General features: G+C 36.7%; 2 long non-coding RNA genes across 3 annotated transcripts; one reads left to right on the forward strand and one right to left on the reverse strand.

The window, feature by feature from the left end:
• Window positions 1–3610: 3610 nt before the first annotated feature.
• On the reverse strand, window positions 3611–13767 carry LOC122164500. The gene is made up of 4 exons (XR_006170229.1): window positions 13676–13767; window positions 10264–10356; window positions 4644–4754; window positions 3611–4110 (listed from the first exon to the last, which is right to left on the reverse strand). It is a non-coding gene; the product is annotated as an uncharacterized LOC122164500 (long non-coding RNA).
• A 2064-nt stretch (window positions 13768–15831) lies between these two features.
• LOC122164562 lies at window positions 15832–22669 on the forward strand. Of its 2 annotated transcripts, XR_006170249.1 has the most exons (4): window positions 15832–15872; window positions 16537–16590; window positions 18651–18693; window positions 22381–22669. It is a non-coding gene; the product is annotated as an uncharacterized LOC122164562 (long non-coding RNA). The 2 variants fall into 2 exon arrangements; XR_006170250.1 differs by lacking the exon at window positions 16537–16590 and having other exon boundaries at window positions 15836–15872.
• Window positions 22670–23377: the final 708 nt, after the last annotated feature.

Below are 23377 nucleotides of genomic sequence, written 5' to 3' on the forward strand. Positions count from 1 at the left end.
CAATGCAGCTCACTACTTTCATAGGAGAAAAAAAAAAAAGCAACCTATTTTTCAGATCAGAACTGCAGCAGCAAAAGTATTATCTAAAGAGGCATACAAAAGAACCAAAACAAAGTTGAGCAGCATTCATTTTTTTTCTGCAATCTACTTCCTAATAGATTTAACTATGGAGATTTCTGTGTAAAGATTAGGACTCCAACCTGGACCTGAAAAACATCAGCTTCCAGTAACACCCAAAAATCCCCTGGATACTTAGCTGCCTGTGAAGATCTGTCTGTGTGACTCAGCGGTGAAGTTTTCTGTGCACAGTTTTCTAGAGAAACAAAATGTCTACAGACACAATCCTTTGCCTGCCATACCGCTGATGAGTCACTGATGACACGTTTTTGCCGACTAATTGGAAGTATGTATTCCCTCAGGCCTTCTAACTTCACTCAGGAACAAGAACACCTTTGCCCACAAATTTGAAGTTTTTTTGAAGGCCTTCTATGGGATCCTCTAACCTCATACAGGAACAAGCTTTCCTCTGTTACACAAACTCCTCTTAAATTATATCTCTAACTCTAATTTAAGCCACCATTCCTTTATAGGAGACACATGAACAATGCGATTCTTAAATGGAAGACCACACCCAAATCTCTTAGAAAGCAAAGAGAGGGAAGCTTGGTTCCTCTTATATAACTGCTTTCTGGTTGTTTGGTTTTTTTCCATGCTTTTTTCAAGAAAAAAAAAAAACAACAGACACCAACAACCTTTCTCAATTCTTAAATAAAAGCTGAAGGCACCACTGAAGAATACAATAACAAAAGATTTTTCCCATTCCTTTGAAAAGTGGAATTCATCCAATTGTTTTGTCCAGATTTTCTAGGAACTCTGGTTTTCTGCTAACATCTTGGAATTGCCTTGGACCAGGTTACACATTTTCCCTTTTAAAGTCAACTGTGTGTTGAACCACAACTCAGAGGATACTGTCTTCCATGCAGTTTAGAAAAAAAGCAATCAGATTTCATACAATTTTAAATATATATGCTTTGTAAATGTTACTTTCATTTCCAATATATTTGACTAGCAGCTGAAATTCAAAGTTAAAGAATTTCATTTCTGTGCAACTACGAGTAAAATATATATACATGTATATATTAAAAACATCTCCTGTCCAGTCTTGTGAAAGAAAAGTCAGTCTTAATGTCTTTCCAAAATAAGATCAATCCCTCAGGACTGCCACCAACTGTATGAGCTGGGAGTTGTAGTTCTATTACATTCCTTTGAAAAATCTGAAAACCCAGAAATGCCTCCCATGGAATTGTTTTATTTGTTTTAAAGCATCTCATTAGAGAAAGAGCTTTAAAAATCAAACCAACATAACAAAATGCAGCTTTGAATACTTCTTTTTCAGCACAGTAAGTCTGTATTTGACTATTCAAATAAACATGTTTTGTATGATTAAAAACACTCCTCAAAATTCAGACCTTTTCACAAGAATAAGTTCTAATGAAATATATAAACATATTGGCTATTCAAATTTTGGGCCAAGAAGACTTCAGGGTATTTAGACTACCAAACTCTGCTTTCTTTTGTAGCCATGAGCATTAGAGTCACCACCAAAACCCGATCAAAATACTTCTGGTTCTCCACAAGTAATCTCCTGTATGGCCTCTTTCCTCAGCAACATTTTTAGAATGAGGAAGGCAGATCAAATGAGGAGCTGCAGTTTCTCTTTTACTGGTCGTTTCCTACCCATTTCTCTAAGAGCAACACCTTGACTTGAAGTAATTTAAAACCTTTCATTACTCTTCCAGTATGCCTTTGTTTAAAAGGAGTGAACCACGTGTGGAAAAACATCAGATCAAATTTCCTGACATTTTAAGTTAATTATGCCACTCGTTCCACACCTAATATGCTTAGTGTGAGAAAACTGGGTTCAAAATATTTCTCAAAATCAATATGCTACATGACGTTTTTCCATCCTACATTTCCAGATAAATGTATTCCAAGTGCATTAAGCCATTATGTCATTTTACAGTTCAAACTGAATAACTATTAATAGAAGACAATGCGTGAAGATGAATGGTAGTACTCAATCCATCAAACTCCAAGCTTTTTCTTCAGCCTCTCTTAAATCTTTGGCCTTCATGGGTTGGTTGAAATTCAAAATAATGTCACAAAGCAGTAGTTGGCTTTCCACTGAAAGACAAAGGGCAATGCAGTATCACAGCACTGACTGGGGTTCCTAGCACAAGAACAATGTAGAGCTGTTGGATAGGGTCCACAAAGGGGCCACAAAGATCATCAGAGGGCTGAGCACTTTACTCTGAAGAAAGGCTGAAGGAGTGGGGCTTGTTCAGCCTGGAGAGGAGAAGGCCCTGTGGAGATCTCCTTGCAGCCTTCTGGTTCCTGAAAGAAGCTTATATACAGGAAGGAGACCAACTTTTTACATGGTCTCGCAGTGATAGGACAAAGGGGAATGGTTTTAAACTAAAAGAGGGGAGATTTAGATTAGATGCTAGGAAATTCTTTACTCAGAGGGTGGTGAGGTGCTGGCACTGCTGCCCAGTGAGGCTGTGAGGGCCCCATCCCTGGAGATGTTCAAAGCCAGGTTGGACAGGGCCCTGGGCAGCCTGATGTAGTGCCTGGCAATCCTGCCCATGGGAGGTTGGGACAGTGAGATCTTTAAGGGCTCTTCCAACCCAAGCCATTTATGGTTCTTATGATTCTACGATTTTAAGATTCTGTGATTATTGAACGGTACATGCTAAATAAATGGCAACTAAATGTAGCACTTTTTAAAGTGTACATCTATCAACTCTTGCAAAAAAAATTATTCTTCTGTTTACTTCAAAGTAATAAAAAATGTTGGCATCAGCATATTCATAATATTTTCATTATCAAACTATTACTGTCCCTGCAAAGGAATGAATTTGACTGCCTAACAGATTTTTACCTAAAATAATGGTATGTCACCATTGTTTCATTGTTTTATGAAAAGAAGGTAATTGTATTTTACCAATGCAATTGTATGATAAAGCATGAGCCATTCTCAATCATGCTAAAAGAACACTTTCAAAGAACACTTTAAACATATACCTAGATGATGAACTCAGAATTACCATTTAGTTTCTTCAGCTCACTGGACATTCTGTCAACATTTTTAATTGCAGCTTCAAGGTTAAACTGCTGATTAGCTGCATCATTTTTTAACATCTGTATGAAGAAGAAACAAAACATAACAGTTAGACAATTCACAATCTCAGAAACACAGCATATCATAATTTCAATAGTTTTTTATATTAATAATTTTCCTTTTTATAATTAGCCACCTAGATATGGAAGATGATAAATACTAAAGGCAAATATTAAACACTCAAGCTTTATTTTTTTTCTTTCCAACACCTTTTCATTTTTGTTGTTTTTCTTTTTTAACAACAACAGAAAAGTGAAATGAAATTAATCATACATAAAATTTCCTCTCCTGATCAGTTTTTTTTTTTGCATTTTTGTTTTCAACCCTGGTTTTCTTACAGTGCTGAAAATGAATCGTCAGGCAATAGTTAGTCAACCACGAGGTGGAGCTGTTGTGTAGTTAACATGCATGAAAGACATTGGGACTGAATTAACACTGAAATTAATGAATTTATTAATACATGCATGGGAACATTTATGTCTGTCTATGCAGTTATGTTATAATCAACATATTGGCGCTTATTTTGGAGACCACGTTGCCTTCCTTCAACAAATAATAACAATACTTAATCAAGTCTAGAGAAATGAAGATTAGAAATCATTTGAAATGAAGTATAACTTCAATTTTGAAATTTATACCATATTCTGCATTCGTTTCTGGGATTTTGTAAAATGAAAAATACTAAAGAATATTGGATATATGTTTGTTTTTTTTTTTTCCTAATTATCAGCTCTTCTTTATTCATGCATTCTGAAAAACACATATCTGGAAAAACCTCTGGGTAAAAAAGCTTGCTATGTAGAACATCGTAACACATCGAGGAGTAAGACAAAAAATGGAACATGCATTTGACACAGATTCTTTGTCCAAGTCTCTCTTCCATTCCGACAGCAGCTTTGCATTAAGGTCATCAGCCTGGGCCAAGGATCCTAGAAGGGCAAAACTCAAATTGTTATGGAGTTACATTCATAATATACAATATTAACAGATAGTATAGAATAGTCTATGTATAACACACATCAAATATATAATAACATTTGACAAAAATTAATGACTAGACTTCGTTTTCATTACTGTCATTTGAAAATAGTGTCTAATTAGCCAAATAGTTTTATTTCTTACTGAGGAAATCATCTTTTTTTTTTTTAATGATTTTTTTAAACTTGGATTTTACACAGTTATGTTACTTTTGTTTAAGGACAATGCTTCAGATATTTTTTTAGACCTTAAGCACAGAGGAACAAATAGTGAATGAGCATATTCATAATAGTAATGAAGACTTCCTCAAACAACGCCCTATGATAATGTATTTGATTGAAAACTTCATAAAAAGCCTAGAACGGTACTGCAATATTGCAACCAGCCTTCATTATGAATTTAAGGAAGATGACTCTAAAGCACAAACACAAAAAAGTCAAATGCTGAATATCTGCTTGTCAGTAACAGAGCTGAGATTAAATACCAGATCCCTGGATGTACTCTTCCCCCATTCTCTCTGCTCTTCTCTTTTCAGACAATAGGAAGCTTTGGGGCAAGTTTCAGCATAGACCATCACAGGAAACCTGTCGCAACACTGATGGAAGGAAAAAGACAAAAAAAGAGCTAATTTCACTCTAGTACTGTGTGTGATCAAAAAATGTGATGAATAGAACCCCCATTTTAGCTAAAATGGCAGCAAGAACAGTGTGCCCCTTTCCTATGCAGCCCGGCCTCGAAGGTAAGCAGGGCAGCCCTGGGGAAACCAGCCTGGCTGAGCCCAGGCAGTGTGCAGGCAGGTACCTGAAAGCAGCTGGGTGCTGTGGAGTGCCTGGGAGGCTGCGCTCCCTTGGGTGCTGCCAGCAGCTCCTGGCCTCAGTCAGGCAGCAAGGCCCACCCAGGAGGAGGGAGCGCACAGCCCTGTGCACAGGCAGCTCTCCTGCTTCCCTGCCTGCTGCTCTGCTCAGCAAAAGTCCTGCGTTGTCTTTCACCCAGCTTGGCATTGGTAGGTTGCCCTGTAGGACTTGTGATTTTAGGTAAAAAATGGCGCAAGAGCTGAAAAATTGGGGAAGAAAGGACGAAGGAGGCACTGTGATAGTGGTAAACAGCAATCTCCTCTTGCCCTTTGTAGCACAGGGCTGAATATTCCTGCATGTTGCAGCAAAACCTTGATCAGCAGTTTCTTTTTGTTAACTTTAATTCTGATGGACTAAAAATAATTTATTGTGAGTAAAGATCAGACAATGAGCCTAACTTTATGGAAGAGGAAAAAGATGCTCTGCTATAGCAATATATAAAGTTTAGCCATCAAACGATCTCTGCCCTTAGATGCATATAACTGACATAAATCTACAAAAAGTGCTGAACAATGTCCTGGAGTTGGGAACTGCTCACTTCTTCCTCAGTCCGTGCCTTGTAGTCCTTAAAACCAGGGACACCAAGCAAGAGAGTGGCTTTCAAGGCCTTTGCTTGATTTACTGCAAACACTTTTCTTGCTGTTCAGTGTCCAGACTGTATTTCAGATTTCCTGCCTGGCAGCACTGGAGCAGAGTGGCTGTTAGCTCGGAGAAGAGTGGAATTACTTCGGTGTGCAATAGAGGACTGATGGACAGAGATGTCAGCTGCCTGCCTTTTACTTACTCTTCCATTCTTTGTATCGTTCGGGAGCGTGCTCTCACAAAAACTGTCCTTAAAATAAAGCATTCAAAGCATTTTGTAATGACTGCAGGTGCAGCTAAAATGAAATCCAGAAGCACTTTGTTCTAAGGAACAACTAAACTATGATTCAAAGGGAGAGCATGATATGCTGCTTAGATTGTGGGGCTTTCTGCAGATGAGAAATACAGAGCAGGAAACACTTCACACCTGCACTAATTCCTGTATTACAGTCTTTCAGCTCACAGCATTTTGCAAAGAACTCCATGCAAAGCTATACATCTCTAAAGAAAAAGTCCTGCGTGGTTTGCAGATGCTGGCGATTTTGCTGGTAAAATTACAGAGTTTATGTGTTCATAGAGAAGATACACAACAAGGTGTTTCTATATGGTACTGCCTATAAAAGAATATCCAAAAGTATGCATTTAAGTGTGTGTACAAAAAATATGTAACAGGTAACCAGCAAGTTCCTGAAAATGTTCGTTACTATAAACAGCAGTTATTTTCTTCATAATCTATCAAGGATAATGCTTAAATAGCTGCCAGGAATGGATTAGCAGATGTAAAGATAAAACAGATGTAAAGATAAACAAGTGAAGATAAATAGTTGCTTGCTTCACTGTAGAAACTGCTAGGAAAAACGTTATGGTAGAAGGGAATGGGAAAGATGTAGCTGACCTCAAGAGAAGCTAATTATTGAGTAATGGGGAATTTTTTGAGAACTTGTAGGCAGTTCCACACTGACTTCTGTTCAATAAGTTTATTTTAATTTACTTCCTGAATTTGGCAAGACTTTCCCTTCGCATAGATAACCTTCAAATCATGCTTATATTCTGCACTGAACTAGCTGTGACAAGAAAATTAGCACGATAGTTACATGAAAACTTGGGTTCAAAACATGAACAACATATTGAGTTGTGAGAACTGCTGGACAAATCAAGTATAGTAGCTCCTAAAATGCAAGACCATTCAAAAAATAATCTTAAATAATTTGAGAAATTAATTAGAAAGATTACAAACATTATAGGAAGTTGAGGCATTTTCTTTTAAGGAGAAAAAAAAAGGAGAAATAAGGAATATTGAATTTGTGATTAAATTCACTTAAACCATTTTTGAAATATTTTGTGAATTTGTGAGGTAATATTTCATAATGAAAATCTGAAAATAATAAATTATTAATTCCTGCTTCACCTGTATGCAAGGAGTGTTTGCACCATTGTTGCTAACAACTTAATATCAGCATGTTAGGTTGTGTGTCATGATTTTAATTTTACTTGAAATAAGCCTACAGATTTTGGCAGAGATACGTGCACTTGAAAGCGATGGAAGCTGCTTCTCATCATGGGCTGGCTGGGCTCTGCATGCTGCTTGCAGACATGATATGACTATGACTCTCCCTGGAGTCTTTCCGAGAACAAATTCAGGTGCAGAAGCTGAAATTACTCAGCCACTTTTCTGAATATCAGGTCAAGACAAAATTTCTACTTAACAACTTTGCTAAGGAAGAAAACAGATCAGGAGGACTAGAAATCTATGTCAGAAAATGAATGTAGGATTATCATGTGCATCAGCAGGCGCTGTGGGCAAAAACAGTGCAGACTGCTTTGCAGAACTGCCTTTGTCACCTCTGGAGTGTAACATCACCTTTTACAGGTGAAAATCAAAATAATAAAACATAGAATCACTGAACAGAAGGGTTGCTAAAGAAAGAATATGCCTGTATAATCACCTGCATAAACCTGTAGAATAACCTGTGTAATCACAGACTAAGGAAAAAAAAAAAGAGTCCAAGATCTCACATTACATATCACACATAAGGGAATATTTTAAAGAAATTGTTTTAGCGGGGAGTAGAAGAAATCTATTCTCTTCAGTAAGAAGCAAAATGTCACTGAGTGACTTAGCAAACATTAGTAGTGCTTGTCTCTAAGGAAATCATATTTATAAACACTGCAGTGAATAGGAGATGGGATCTAAGGAAATAAACTTACTAACAATACACTCATTTTCTTTGTCATTTAAAGCCTCTGCTTTCATTTAAAAATTTCTAGTGCATCTAATGGGGGGGTTGATGTTTAGATGTATGTCGTTACACTTTCACACAGAAAGCTCTAATAGAAGATGAACTGCCTTTTTTTTTAGCCACTGTCTGAATGTAAAAACGATTGCTAGGAAAGTCAAATAGAATACAAAGCAACAAACACATAAACAAATCATGCAATCTCAACACACATCAGTTATTTCTGAAGAAATAAAATGTTATTTCACACAGAACACCTGGAATTTTCACTGATGAAAACTGGTAAATCCTCAAGGTGAAAGAAACCCTGACCAGATCACAAGCCAGAATTTGTCCTGGAAAGGTTACATTTCAGTTAGAAGAGGCAGAGTGGCAGGCAGGAAAGGCTGCAAATTGAGCTGACTAGCCTTAATATGGATGCACGCTCTTGAATCAGGATGAACTAAGGAAATGAATTAAAAACACATCTGTGCCATAATATATTGAGTTGTGAAACACTCCTTTGTTTGAGGGGCTTCCACCAAGAAAACTCCAACAGATTATATAATACAATTTTCTGAGAATGTTGTAAGATTTAAGAATATATTAAATATATATAAACACAATGTATATATTAAAATGTATGTATACACATATAATATTGTGTTCTAGAGAAAGAAAACTATTACTGTATTTCGCTATAGCACTAACTATGAAGTTAGCATCTCAGATTGCACCGACTTGAGTAAAAGAGACAAAGGCTTTGAAGTTATGATTCATATCAATTCATAACGTGTGTAGATAGGACTTATAAAAATTCTCCACCAATTTTATACTGATTTCTATGACCCATCTAATCATTTTGTGTGTATAAATTGGAGATGTAAGTCTCATTTTTGTTCATATATAGATTGTAAAATCAGAATGAAAGCAACGTTTGCTGGGGTTTCTTTGTATTCCTGTTCAGAGAACAAAAGTACTTCCCTAAGTTATGAGGTTACAATCCTTTCCTATCCCTTTTCTGTGACAGGCAGTAGCTCCTAGTCAGAGTCACAAAAAGAGAAGTCCAGCTTGGCATGCAAAGTCTGAGCCAAAGGAATTCAAAGCATACTTTGACCTGCAGAGCTTTTTAACGTGAAATTCTGATACTCTGGGGAGTTGTCTGGAAAGCAAACATTCTGAAGAAGCATTCAGAAGGTCAGCGTGTTTTTTTTCAGTTTCCCAATAAAATTGATTTCTGATGGTATCATGGATTCTCTCATTCATAATGAGAACATTGAAATGACACGGGATTTCATAGCAACTGTAAGCATTTACTTGTACAGAGCAATGCCAGCTTCTAGTTCTTCAATGCACTCACATGTACATCCCTTTGCAGAAAAAAATGCCATTCAGAAAGACTTTTTGTCATCTCTAGGAGGAAAATAAGTCTATATAGCAAGGAAATACAAAATTATCTGACAAACCAGTGACCATGTGTTGCCTTTAGGAAAATGCTGTGTCCTTTTGACTGAAATGACTTCAGGAAGGCAGAGTGCATTGCTTACCAGCTCAGTTATTACAGATACCTTACCACACTTCTATTTTATGTTCCTAGGTTTTCACAGCAATAACAGCAAAGTGCCTGAATTAAGAGAGAAATAAGCAAGTGTGCTAATATCAGCAAAAGAGGTTTATCATTTAGTACACTGGAAATGATCCCTTGTTCACTCAAATATATTCAATAGCATAAATTGTATTACTTAGAAAAACAATATAGATACTGTGGTTTCTATTAGCTGTATCTATTGTAATTCTATACATTATTTTTTATTTGTCAACCTGCATGCATTACTGCATGAAATACTGTATCACCCTTAGAAATATGGAAACAAGTATTTAGGAGAACAAAAGCACAATAATCTGCTCAGGGAAATTCTAGTATTCCTTTGAAATTATAGGTCTGGCTCTTTCTGTTCCTTTATCCAAAGAGTTCTTTATCATTAACTTATGAAATGGCCAGCAGAAAGCAGAGCAGAAGATTCTATACCAACTCCTGCCTCAGCTGTTTGACTGAGACATTTCCATCTACCCAAGACTTTTCTTAAACTGGCACTCTGAAATAATAATAGGTTGTATTATTATATTTTCTAAAGCACGTTGTGTCACTTAGCACAGTGGACATGGGAACGAACTACAGCAATGGTTTCTGCTTCTCTCTTGCATTTGGAGCTGAGATCCACTTGATGAAAAGTACTGGTCTCTGCTACCTTGGCATGGCTGATATTAACAACCAATCACAAAACTTTAGCATCCTGTCAGTGTCACTGCTTGGTTTTTTATCCCTTTTCACAGCCAGATGCTCTCCTGGCTCTACCTTATTTAAAGGAAGCAATGGATCTCAGATGAAAGACATGAAAGAATTTTCTGGAAAAAATGATATTTAATTGCAGCAGTTTTTTTCAGCACTTACATTAAAAGATCGTTTTAACTTTTCCTCTTTCTAAGTCATGCTCTTTGCTTCTGTGGCTGCTTTTTATGGCTTCTTCTCCAAGAAGGACTTTCACTGTAAGTATTTAAGAAGAATATATTAAAAAAGCAGAAGGAATTTCAAAGTTCCTGGCTGACCAATTTCAATCATAATATCTCAGCAGAGCAATGTGCACTGCATACATATAACAAATTGTAACTTGCAAAACAGCCTTCGGTGAAACAAAAATTCTTCAGTTCTTGATACTCAGTATAAGTGACTATTTTATCACCTGCTTGTCGGTTTTACGAAGAAGAAGGCTGTCTCCTAACTGTTATGCATTTGTTATTGATTACTCATGGAAAAAAGCCCTGAAAGTGCCGTTACAAAATTTACAAAATACAAGTATGTGATCATATCAAAATGAAGAGGTGAATTTACTTCACAAAAATAATCCCCCTAAGGGAATTTATTAATGCTGCTTTATTAAAAGTTCCTCTGATGCACAGGAGCATCAACAGGTGAACGCTACTAAATAAGCAGCGTGTCTTTAGTCACTTTCTGAAAGCACTGCAAGAAGCAACTTTCATGCCACTGTTTATGAACACTTCAATCACATTAGCAGGGACTTGTTAGCAACAGCTGCTGTGACTAAATAGGGATCTGAAAGGTCCTTTAATGCTTTGCATGTAGAGACAACTGTGCCTAATCAGAGTGACGTTGCCTAACTTTGGAAAGCATTGCATAATTTACCACATTGACCAAGCATTCACATCTGACTGAATCCCTCTTCTTCTACTGCTGGGAAGCAGAACTGGCAGCAATGGAGTATCTTTGTATATTCTGTGTAGCACTGATCCAGAGCTCTCAAAATACAGACATGCAAAACCTGATTTGAAAAAACTCCTTAACTTTGATTTCACCAGAATGCAGATATGCAATGTGAAAACGAGCAAACAAAATATGAGAGCTGATACAGAAGAAATTTAAATTTGCACCTACAGCATTGATGCACTGGTGCCTGGTCTCTCATCAGAGCTTCCCAGCCTAGGGAGGCTGCCAGCAGTAACAAGGTGAATACAGGACACAGTAGCTGAACAACTGACAGATAAAGCTCTATACTTTCAGATAGCTACTTTGGATGGCACAAACAGCTTATGATGTGAATAGTACTGTGACAAGAAACAACCCATTAAACTGTTATCAGGAGGAATCAATCTGAATAACTACCATAGTGCCTGTAAACAGCCAGTAAAATATGACTCTGTATTTGAGGTCAAAGAAAGGCTGAGCTATACTAGAAATAACTCTACGATAAAATGTGTACAATAAATTATGTTAAATAAGGACAAATTCCATATTTAACTGAGGTATGGATACGGATTCAAAATTAATAGCAGAACAAGTGAATTTTAAGGTCATATTTCAAATGATCTGTCAAGGTTTGAAACAAAAATACCAAGTTTTCCCTGGGTATGTAGCCTTATATTAAACTCAAAGTACATTGTTCAGGAATACTTTGGGCAGGACATATTAGCAATTAGCAATTTTACTATTAGTGTTTGTCTAAGCCTTTTTGGTATAAGCAGTAAATAGAAGCACTTTGGACTGAACTGTTTAGATGTTTGTTTCTTTGCATCTGAAACTGCATGTTCTGATATTAAAATGTATCCACATTTTAATAGCTATGCAGTTCATGAGGGTCTGGGACAGAAACTGCAATTATGGCAGTTAAGCACACTGTGACCCTCCTATAGGAAAGAAGGTGGGTTAAATTGTTTTTTTGGATTTAGACTGCTGCCAAGGATTATGCCTCTATGTATGAAAAGTCGTTTGTTTCTTCTAGTAGTCTTTACTTTCAAAACATGCTCATAATAGTGATTACTCCCTCTGTGTCTTCCAGAAGGAAGACATGAATGAATCCAAGCTACCTTAGTTAAAATGAAATTTTTTCTAAAGCACAGCTACCATCTGAAAGGCAACTGCATTTTTCCCCTTGCCTAAATTTATAATCATGTAATCTCTCTTTGTTCATTAAAGTATATTCTTTCCCTGCAAAACTAGCAGGTAAGTTGGACTCTGTCCCAGCTTGTGCATCACTAATAGGATTAATTACTTGAGTAAAACATTTATACTGCAGTATCTTTACTTCATTATTTGTAAGCCGAGACAAATTCAGTTTACTTTTTGAGTCTCAAGCTGGCAAGCATATGATGATTTTCTTGTTTGGTGGCTGGTGAGACAAACAGTTTGGATTCCTGGTGCACAGTGGAGATGGATGCCCATTACTGCTATTTGAAAATCAGTTATACAGATGTATACACAGATGTATATTTTGACAGATCTAGCATATACCCTTGTGAATGGGGGATATCAAATGTCACTGAAAATGTTATTTCCTTTAATTTCCAATCTTATCCATCTCCTTCTATAGCCAGTACTAAAAATAATTTAATGACTTAAGCAAGGTGGTAATATGTTTAATATTGCCTCCGGGAGTGAACTCATTAAGAAGGGAAAATGCACTCCATGTGCACTTTCAAAACCAGGATCATCAGAAAAATAGCAAAAAAAACTCCCAGCAAAGGGCATTGATTTTATACTAAAGGAAAATGATATTGTACAACTCATTCACTTAAGAAGAAACAAATAACCATACATATGTCACAAAAAGGTTGATCCTTTCGCCACTTTGAGATGAGGATAATTACTTTCATTCAAGCATTTCTCCCTTGTTCCTCAGTCACCATCCTATCCAGTATAGGATTTGTAGTGTTTGACTAGATTAAGATATACTTCAGAAAAAATGAGATGGAATTTTCTTTTTTTTTCTACTCCAGAGAGAAGTAGATGTGCAAAGGAGGAACTGTATAAAGGATGAACTACCAAGAAATTTGGTGGGAACATTGGCAGGTGTTTGGAGGCAAGATTCAATCTAAGGTGTAAGTACAATATGCAAGGAAATAATAAATCCTTTGCATGTTGAACAAAAATTAGGATATATTCTTCAGATGCTGACTGAAGTGTCTAAAAACAAGAGTAAGCACAAATACACACCAGTGTGCTGCCAAGAAAACAATTGCTTTGGGGATTTTGACCTTTTCCAGCACTGAGAGTGGAAAAAGAAACTCTGGTCATTAAAGTGACAGATTTTCCAAGAAAATACTTATTAAAATGAGAAGCAAGACATATACAAAACCAATCAATTCTAAAGGGAAGTATCTGTACTAGATTGGCATAGTATGTCCAAAAAATACACGACTGCAGAAACTTCGCAAATGTGTAGACATTCTTTTCAAATTAGATATGCTTCAATACAGTTGAATTCAACAAACTTCCACCTAGAAGTTATTAACAGAACTAAACCATGAAAATGCTACTGAGGATCCGAACTCTTACCTCACGTTTTTCTTACCTTATACTGAGGCTAGTACAATCAGATCCAGCCTTCACAGCAGTGTTTGTTTCCAGATAAACAACCTCAGATGACTTGGGAAGTTTGTGGAAAATATGGTTGCCCTGTTTTTATGGTACAATTTTTTCCTCTCCTTACGATGTTTCACGGCTGCTTTTCATACGTTTGCTGTGAAGACATTTGAAAGAAAGCATTGTTCAATGGCTTCATTCTGTATGGTCTTATTTACTGAATTTGAGATTTGAGGGTTTACTCTGCAGAAGAATAAATGAGTTGTTAAACAAATCAAAGTGCTTCTCCAATAGTAACAGCAGACACCAGAGGTACTGACCCAGGCAGAAGGGATCTGAACTCCAATATTACTGAAGAGTTTAAAATATTTTAATCTTTCTAAGCATTTTTGCTTTTGAAACAAGAAGGTGTAAGTAAAGTCAGTTAACCAGCAGTTAACCAGGATCCTGCAGTATCTTTTGTTCTCGAAGACAAATAAATGATGGAATCGTGTAATCCTTTATAAAGACATAACACAGAAGCAGTGTTAGACAGTTTCTTTGCTCATCACTTCTAGTCTACCTCACAGCTTGTTCTAGGGCACTTCCTTCTGTACTCTGCTTCTGTTTTTGTGAGGGCCATACCACAGTAAATATCCAGCTGTCTGTAGGACCTTTGCTGCCTCCTATGACCTTTTTCTCAAACTCTTGGACAAGGAAGATGGGCTAGGAAAGAAATCTGCCTTGGATAGACACCGTTTCTTCTAGGATGCATAGTGCTTCATTTAACTCTGTCTCCAATCTGTAGTGTATTTACAGGTGGTGTGACTGCTGAGCAGTCTAGAAGGGGTACTAAAGAAAGCAGCTATTAAAACTTCTTGAATGCGCAGAATTTGGTCAGGTCTGGGCCTGAAAGACACATTCTTGGATGAGAAAACAAAAGACTGTGTCTATTTATGCAAGAGAGAATTACACTTGCATGAGGTTCTTTCTTTTTACCTTTCCTTCCTTCCCTTATCTCCAGTTGGTTTTTATCACAATGGGCGAATCAGTCTGGATTTCTAACATCCTCACAATTTAGGATGTTCAGATCAGTTTTGTCTTAACTTTGATGAGAAGCATCCATACCATGTGTAATCAAGAAGTACTTTTGTGGTTTCAAAAATTACAGCAACCCATGCAGACGTACTTCTGAGGTGTGTTTTAATTTAGGGTACGCTGCAGACATACTGCCACAAACTGGTGTGTGAGCATGCTGCTAATGCAATTATAGTACCTTACATGATGGCTGTTACACTAATGGTTTTTCTCTGACTGTATCTACTTAAATGAAGAAACGAAAGAATGGTGTTTGTGTTTTGTTGTTTTTTAATCTACGTAGCTCTATTTATTCCATAAACTCAAGAGAATGAAAATGTGTCATATATTTTTTTATCTTGAACACCTTTCAAATTCCAGACTACATTCAGAAGATAACTTTAAAAAAAAAACTGCAGGAGGAAACCTGTTGTTTCTCTACTATTTCTTCATCTAATATGATTAAAGACATAACACGATGTGAATATGTGAAACACTAACAAAGCAATTGCTCCTTATCAGGATTTCTCACTGTACGCAAGCCTGTACCTTTTCAGGAAGAGTCTAATTTCTTTTTCATTGCAAATGGTTTGTCTAGGACAAATGCAGGACTTCTATTTCACAAGCAAAGAAATTCTCAGAAGGTCAGTAAGAGACACGATCTCTCTATGAAATATGACAATCAATAACAGTTTAACCTCTAATCTATATCAACAGATAACTTTTATTTACTATTTGACTTGTGTAAAGACAAAGGCAGGTAATCCAAAAGGAGTAGTCACAATAGAGACGAATGACCTTCTTTCACAAGTATGTAGATACCAGTGGGCAAAAAACATTTCAGCTTCAGCATCATGCAAAGGGCTATTTTGCAAAGAAACACTGTGTGTTAGTTGTTGAAACTTTTTTGTGCATTCCCCGAAACAAATGACACTATTCTGAATATTTTCCTTTCTGGGGCAGTAAATAAAGTCTTTTATGTTGACAATGCTAATATTATATTTTAAAATACATTTGCATTTGTGTTTTTTGTCATTTTTTATTGCATTGTATAAATCCCGGAGCAGAGATCCACCGGGCTCATTGTGAGAAAGCCCTGTTTCTTGGGATAGCATCATGCAATGATACAGGTGACCATATGACATTTCATTACGGTTTACTGGATACTATGGGAAGGCTATTTCAACAAGAACTGTGGATATGTGTTTGGAGTAAAAGTCAGGAAGGTTAATTTTAAGTGGTTTCTGAACACTGGATTATTTTGCACAGATAACTTTCAAGCGTGAATATTCCTGATGCAAAATACTGTTAGGATATTGCAGTCTAACTTGTGCTTTAAATCTGCTGGGTGAGGGGAAAGATGGGAAGGAAGCTGCAGAAAATAATTCTGTTACTACTTGGATTACTGAATTCTAGGATTTAGCAACACACCTGTAGCACTGGAGAGCTAAAATAAGAAATGATTAGGAAATGTTTATTTTTAAGGGAGGTGATGCACATTCTCTAGCTTATGAATGCTTCTTAATGCATAAAGTCACGTATGTGATTATGTTGTTTTTACTTACTTCTACATTTCAGTGATGTGTAAGAAATCTTAAGCCATGAATCCATAAATGAGAAGGTAGTTAATGTCAACAACTGCTGCCGTTATTTGATTTATTGATTCCTCCTCTTGTTTAAGAATACCTTACAATATTATTTGTTTCATTATTAGCCTCATTCTTCTCTAAATGAAAGAATCAATTTCTATACAATTTTTAAATACTTTTTTCTTGCTTTTCCTACTTTATGAAGGCTTTCCTATTTATGAAGCTACTTTATGAAACCCAAAGGCCAAATCTATTACTTGTAAGTATTTGTAAAGGCAGTATTGTAAGTTTTATTATAGTTGTATTAATGGTTGTGCTATTGACCATAAGTTCTAGCACAGCTGGTCTTGGTGGAGGCGGTATGAAAAGTAAACCACAACCCTTCTTAGAATGGAACTGTTCTCATTTTCTTTCCAACTAGGCAAGGAAGGTGACAGCACCTCTGTAAAAGTACAAGTGTTTTTCAGGCTTCGCCCAACTAGTTAGAAACGATTATAAATCTTCTTGGCACAGTGGGAAAATTCAGTGCTGCTTTCTCAAAATCAGGCCTTGCATATACATTGATCTTTCAAATGGAGTCACAGAAAATTGCTGGTGTCTTTTCTCCACTCTTGGATTTGCAATTTAGCTTTCCTTCTCTCACTTTTTCATTATATACAGTGTTTATATCCTTGCTAATCATCTCTATTATTTGGAATGATGTGATTGAGTGTAATTGAAAACCTGAATTACACACAAATCTAGCATTAGCAAAATGTATTAAGTATGATAGGATTTATAATGCAAATACTCTGATTTTTCTGACCATAACGTTTAGTTAAATAATGGATAACTGTAAGTGCAGAAAAATTCAAGATAGCATTTACAGCTGTAAGGAAGAGATTAATAGAGTGACACCTTGAACACAACGTAGAGATGAATCTCCTGTGCCTTCAGAGGTAACAAAACTCTGTAACCAATTCAGCACATTTTTGGCTAAAGGGTTTTCTGGAGGAAACTTATGAGAAGTATGTCCTTTTTGCAGGTCTGGGAATGCGTGCTATTTTCCTTTTAATAAACCAGTGCACATATATTCAATTTTGCTTTGCTATCAAGACTTCCAAGTTCTGATACAAAACTAGCAATACTGAATTGATGCTTGCACTGACGTAGAGCTGCCTCAGGCTCAGAGCACAGAGAACAGAGATGATTTTGTCTTGCTTTCCTAGCAAAGCAAAATAGTCCTTACTTCCTCAGTAGGTTTTCAAGCATAAGGTTCAGACAGTAGTAGCATTTAAGCTGTGTGCTACCATCAAAAGCATAGGGGGCACTTTTCTTCATACCAAATATTAATTGTTTTCTGTTCTGTAACTCTAGTAACATTAGCCAATGGGACTGTTGTTCTGTTTGTCTGATTATGCCAGTTCCCAGACGAATCTTTGGTACAAACAATGTCATAACAGTTCAATCTGGTGTGATGGTCCACTGAAAATTAGCCTGAAAATCTAAGGAATAGTCTAATACTTCGAAACTTTTACAAGAATACCTCTACGAATTCAAGTTACTTCCTTCTGTAAATGCAGGCAAGTGCTCTGGCCTGCTTTTCTGTTTGTATTTCTCCATGTTCTTTTCACCCCTTCCCTCCTAAGGTGGCTTCTTTACACAGTCTTTTTCTAGTTTTCACAAGCTTCCAAAATTGCAGGAAGCAATCTGTGAGAAGATGAACAGTACACAGCAAAACCCAAACAAGCTTCTATCCTATTTCACAGAGCACTACATCTAGTACATTTTTAGCTTCCAAAATTTAAGATGACCCTGTAGCATAACAAGAGAATCTTTTCAAATAGAAATGCTCTATTTTGCTCCATTCAAAACATACATATTATGTCGTTTAAAAAGGCTGAAAGGTATGAATTTTACAGTTATCAGTATTATAGTAATATTTCCTTAATAGCAGATTAATTTTAAATGTCCTTACCATTAACATACTGGTGTTTTCCATTATTTGTCTTTGCTTGCAACCTTTCTTTGTCCTTCCAGCAGAGAATGTTAGTGCTTATTTACACAAAATAAAGACAGCTTCACTTTCAAAGTTCAATATTTTGGGCAAGCAGTAATGTACCAGTCCGCTATCCAGTCTTAGCAGGAAATAGTCCTAGTGCTGATCACAAGGAGATGACTTGTGGTATCAGCTCATTTTGAGAAGTTTAGCAAACATGTTATCTGTAGCAACAGTTCTGATGTAATGTTTATAAGTTCAAAATGTCCTGTTTGGCCATTGCTGCTGATATGCTTGTTACCAAAACAACCTAAAAGTCTGTTCTTCACCATGCCCTTCAGGTCACCTACAGATGATGTTTCATCATGAACCAATCTCTGAAAGGTATGTTTAAAGAGAATCATTTTTCCAGATTCAAAACTTTCAATTAAAAACTTGCTTCTAACGAAGCTTGAACAACTTATGCTGCAGAAAGCTCTTACCTGATAAGCCGATATTCATACAGGTTTTAGTTTGTTGAAAAAATGAATATGCCAACTTACGTGGTGAATTATTGACATGACTGCATATGCTGACAAAATTATAATTAGATAGCCATCTACACTTATTAATTAAGGAAAAGTACATTTTCTTCAGCACACCTGAGCCAGGGCCGGCTCGTAAACACAGAGAGAAAATTGTATGGAAAGACTACTGTAAGGAAAAAGAAACGTAGCATGCAAGCTTTATAACATATTTCTTAATGTGAAAACACACCAAGTTTGTTAGTATTCTTTTATCATTTCAAGCATTTTCTGCTAAAAACAGTGCATAAATGGTTACTACTATGACATCGCACACGCCCTCTAATTTCCCATCTAGTGAACTGACCTTGACACTGCCAGCACCGAACAGATCTGCAAGTCACAGTGACTCCTACAGCACCTCCATGACAATGAAAGGTTCTTTGCTTACATGTCACCATCGAGAACCTTGTAGGAAACGCAGCTGATGTAATGGAAAATGATTCCAGCTCCCTAATTTTTATCAGAGTTGGATCAGTGTGACCAATGTTAGAAGCAATGTTTCTGTAATCCTTACTCTGCATCTAAAGTCAGAAGTTATGAATACGCACGGCATGAAGACTGAAGTGATAAGAAAGTACAACCTGCAGTCATGTTCAGAGCAAAGCTACACTTCTAATTTCCCAGCTTCATGGATGCACATGCGTACCTATACACATATGTAGATATATGGAAAAAAACAACTACCACCTCAGTGTGATAGGAATAAATAGGAAGCCATAGGGAAAGATCATGCAAGATCTTCCCAGCTATGTTTCTAATTACCTCCATGAGACAGAAACTTCTTTAAAAGACAATCTACTTTGAATTGTCACTCCTGCGATCTTTTGCTTACGGTTAAGAATTGAAGTCCTTAGAAACTTCCTTCTTTAATAGGAATATGCCCACGACAGATTAAGGGAGAACATACAACACCTTCTATTTGCTGTATGTCGTCTTTCATCTCAGTTAGCTGAAGAGCAAGAGTGCCCGACCTAATATAAAGCAACAGAACTAAACTCTGGTTATCTGGAAGAGCTGGAATTGTGCCACTTAAGAGAAACAATACATAAAGTAGCAAAGTGAAACAAAACAAAGTGACCCACTGCCAAAAAACTGAATTTGAGATGATAAACTGTGCATCTCAGTGCTATTATTAATTGCACTTATCTAAAGATTACTCAAACAATGTAAAATATGTTACACTTGCTGCTAAAAAGCCTGCAATATCCATAGACAGTTCTGCTATCAATAAGACCTCCAAAACCTGTGACAAGCCCAGATAAACACAGTTAAATCTGCTCAAGTTGCGTTATGTATTCATTTCAGCTGCATACATCTTCATACATGTGTACCTTAACAGGAACTAGTCCTGAAAATTAGAATTCTGCTCTCACAGAACCTCAGTATAAGATTTCATCAAAAAATGTTTTTGGTTCAAATTTCTTGTTTCTATTCCTCTAATTCTTAGGCAGAAACAATTTATTACTGGGAAATAACACAATGCTGCTTGACAGTCACTTTGTTTAATATTCTGATGCATTTCTCTACTTCGGACACAAAAAAGCAAAGATAGAAAAGAGGTCTGATTTATAATTTAGAACAAGAGAGAATATGCAAGTCTTTGAAGAAAATGAAGAAATTGAAGAAAACTTTGGCCAGCATCTTTAATAGTAAACCTTTGCCTCCCATCTTGCTCAGCACTAGTTCAGGTGAATGCATGCTCTTACTGAATGACCATGTGTGCTCTCTGAACCACCAGCAAGTGTCCTTCCTGAATCATCAAAGTCATTTCCTCCTTCCTCAGTCTTCCAGACCTACCTTGTTTTGCCCAAAACCCATGTCTGAGTTCAAGGTCATATGGCTTCAGGCAAAATGAGTTTGAGCTGGCTTTTGAACTGCATGTTAGGTGTAATTTTACTTTAAAAAGAAAAGTAGTATATAAAACAGCATCGTGTGTAGATGCAGAGTTCACAGGTGCTGCTTTTGTTTACTGATGCATATTTCTACGACATACAAAGGCTTGAGCATTCCTGGTAATACTTAAGGCTGTAACACATTAGGAAAATACAGAGGACAGTAGGATATAATGGATGAAATATAATGCACAAATATATAGATAATTTAAAGCTCGTACTTAAATACTTGTGTGTGCTTAGCTTTCACAAGTCAGACATTTCACCAGGATAACAGTAGAAATTAAAATGAAGCATTCATGAATATCATCCCTGTTTAATATTAATTTGACAGCAATGAAAGGAAAACTAGGAAATCTATGCTAGCACCTTCCATGAACTTCCAGAAACCAAAAACGTAAATATGGAAAGTGTATGAATCTCAATATCAGCTCTACGACAGTTTTTGAATGTGAGATGTGTTGGGTAGTTTGCACTTGGAATATCTCATGATCTACAGAAAAGCTAAAAGGCTCTGCTCCAGAGATTACAGGCAAAATGTCAGCAGGAGCATATCTGCCCTACAGAGTTACACACTGACTGCCTGCATATTCCTTACCTCAAAGAAACAAATTTCTGTAGAAGCGAGCTGACAGAGAGACACAAAATACATGGCAGGCATTTTAAAAATACCTACTTGTTATCAGTTCTTACTGTGTCTCTAGTTCTGAGAGTTCTTCCAGAAATTTTGCTCATGAAGAAGCTATTTATATGTTTCCAACAGTATTAAAATTAACCCCAGAACTCTCTGCTATCAAAATATTTTCAAACTAACTCAGACAACTGCATGACAGAAAACAAGATATTGCATTTCTGGCAAGGCCCGTTGCTCCTGAGCATCCACCCCAGATGTGATGTACACTTGTGCAGTCTGGGTTGTCACTGCTATTCTTGTAGACAGCATGTCTGCATAAAAGGAGGGATGTGACTCACATTTGCTACAACTATAATTTAGAATGATAAAAAAAACCCAAACCATCTCATCTCCTGCAGGACACTCACTGGCATTCTCACTGCTACGTACCTGTGCAGACATACAGAGCTCTGGTGATTCAGCACCATCCATCACCATGCATTTGGATTTTCCATGTGTTGCCAGATGAAAACTGTGTGACATGCACAGAATTTTACAACTTGTATCTTGGTGCCGCTCTGCACTCACAGATACAGACATCCATCAGCAAACCCTCTGGGTTTGTTTGTGTGGCAGGTTGCTTTTTGCATTTTACTTATTATTAACATCAGGAATTTAGTTGCCAGTTTCAGGATGGCCTTTTGAGTGTGTTTTTAACAGAGTACACTTTTATGTTCACTATGAGTACAATCTTCTCCTCTGACAGAGTGGAATCAAGAAAAAGGGATGAACAGCTTTAATGCCCCCTTAGTTTCCTTTCACTTCTATCTACCGTTCTCTCCAATAAACATGCCCCTAAAAAAAGGAACACATGGCAGCAAAGTGACAAAAGGGAATGGGAGGCAGTGGAAGTCTTTTCCCTATTCAATATTTCTTTGGCCACAGTTGTGCATTCTTACCCCAGGGCATGATGATATATGACAGCATTTTCCGTTTGCAGGTCTCTACGAAGTTATGCACAATGCAATTGAAGAGGCGTGTTATGTCAGGCAAGAAAGAAGCTGAAGAGCTACACTGCCTTGAGGAAGAAAGCCTATCTACTGTGAATTACAGAAAGGAAAGAAGATATTCTCAGTTAAGTTCTCTCCACATGAAAAAGTTTCATTTGTCAGAAATGACAGTGTCAGTAAATAGGATTCAACTCCACATTTTTTGTGTCAACAGTCCTGCTTCTCAAATCATTTCTAAGCACATTATTTCATTCCTGAAGAAAAAGCTTTTTCTTTCTTCTTCTTTCTCTACTCTTTTTCATAGTTGTTAGTCATGGTTATAATGCATTTCCTAATCTGAAAATACGTATTTAATAGTAATGTTTGGCTTTCAACCACAGAAGGTGTGAAAAAGGAAGTTCTCTTTCATAGTCAACTACAGGCACTGTTGTTTAATTTTTATTTCAATTCTTCTTAACTGTAGGAGTATCCACTCATTAAAATGTGCCAATTATAATAGAGAGAATGCAAAAAACTTGAATATATATATATATGGAAGCAAAGTTCTTGAGGCCTTGAAAATTTGCATACTGAAAGACTGACTAAAAAGCACTTATATCTACCTTTGAAGAAAAAAAAGTTCACAGACCATTAGTCATTTTCAGATATTTTAGAAGATACCAAATAAGAGCACTGATTTTCCTGTGTCAAATGGTCAAAGGAGTTTCAGATGATATCAAGAATAACTGCTTCTCCTACACTTAGTAGTACAAGCCCCTGTAATAGGGGTGGCTTTGAGGAGTGTTAGCCATTCCATGGGTACTTGCTCACTGAAGTACAACTATTAATTTTCAGTCATGGTAGTTTGACATGAGATGGAGCGCAGGACCCATGATTTCTTTATGAGCAGCTGGAATAGAAATTTATAACACAATACTCATTTTGGCACGTTGTATTACTGTCAGTAATTCCCCCCCTCATGACCAACAAATTGGCAGCCAGTATGAA

This window comes from Centrocercus urophasianus, unplaced genomic scaffold, assembly GCF_019232065.1.
Source record: "Centrocercus urophasianus isolate 14NV4802_14NV808 unplaced genomic scaffold, USGS_Curo_1.0 seq_26, whole genome shotgun sequence".
Taxonomy (NCBI): domain Eukaryota; kingdom Metazoa; phylum Chordata; class Aves; order Galliformes; family Phasianidae; genus Centrocercus; species Centrocercus urophasianus.